Source organism: Bacillus rossius, unplaced genomic scaffold (assembly GCF_032445375.1).
Source record: "Bacillus rossius redtenbacheri isolate Brsri unplaced genomic scaffold, Brsri_v3 Brsri_v3_scf54, whole genome shotgun sequence".
In the NCBI taxonomy this organism is placed as follows: Eukaryota; Metazoa; Arthropoda; class Insecta; order Phasmatodea; family Bacillidae; genus Bacillus; species Bacillus rossius.
The window spans coordinates 155,001-155,928 of record NW_026962744.1 but is presented as its reverse complement, the minus strand read 5'-3'; the positions used below and the strand labels follow the sequence as shown (position 1 = coordinate 155,928).

At 37.2% G+C, this 928-nt stretch overlaps 1 non-coding gene across 1 annotated transcript; it reads right to left on the bottom strand.

The window, feature by feature from the left end:
* Positions 1–211: 211 nt before the first annotated feature.
* LOC134545042 (5S ribosomal RNA) lies at positions 212–330 on the bottom strand. The gene has a single exon (XR_010078219.1). It is a non-coding gene; the product is annotated as a 5S ribosomal RNA (ribosomal RNA).
* Between the last annotated feature and the right edge of the window lie 598 nt (positions 331–928).

Below are 928 nucleotides of genomic sequence, written 5' to 3'. Positions count from 1 at the left end.
AAGATTCACAGCTGCTGCTGGGTGGGTGAGTGAGTGAGTGATTGATTGATTGATTGATTGATTGATTGATTGATTGATAGAGAGTGAGTGTGTGTGTGTGTGTGTGTTAGGGGGGGGGGGGGGGGGGAAATGTGGTGATTGTGGGGGAAAAAAAAATTTAAAATTGAAATTTTTAAAAAAAAATTTTTTTCTGTAGGGTGCAAAATAGTAGTGCCAACGGCACGTGGTGTTCCCAAGCGGTCACCCATCTAAGTACTAACCACGCTCGACGATGCTTAACTTCGGTGATCGGACGAGAACCGGTGTGTTCATCGTGATATGGCCGTTGGCAATGATATAGATGTTTTTTTTTTGCAGTTTGTATTTGCCACTCGAAATAGCTATACCAGGTGTGATTGTTACAAACAACAGGAGAAATCGTGTAATGAACACTCTTTTACTTCCCCCCCCCCCCCCCCCTCCCCACACACAACACCCACCACCCTCACCATCCCAACCACCAAAGCCCTCTTCAAAATACACTCTCACACACACACACAAACCCACACTCTATAACTGATGAACATTACCATAACTTCTTAAAGCCATTAGATAATATTTAACTCAAGAAAGGTATTGTGATATGTTTAAAGAAAGAAAGGTGAAACCTTTAACTTTACCAGCAGGTATTAGTATCACTGAGGTATCTTCTAGGTTGTAGCAGCAATAGTAGTAATAATAATAAAATTAAATAAGGTAATAAAAAAGAAAAGTTATACATGTGATCAAATCATGAATGTATAAAACTGGAATGAATTTAAATTTTTTTTATTTTTCTTCATAGGCTGTTTTGAAATTGATGAGTAAGTGCCTCTTCTTTTAAATTTTTTAATGCTGAACACTGTTACATAAGAGATGAATGTTTAGAAAATTTAAAAAAAAAAAAAAG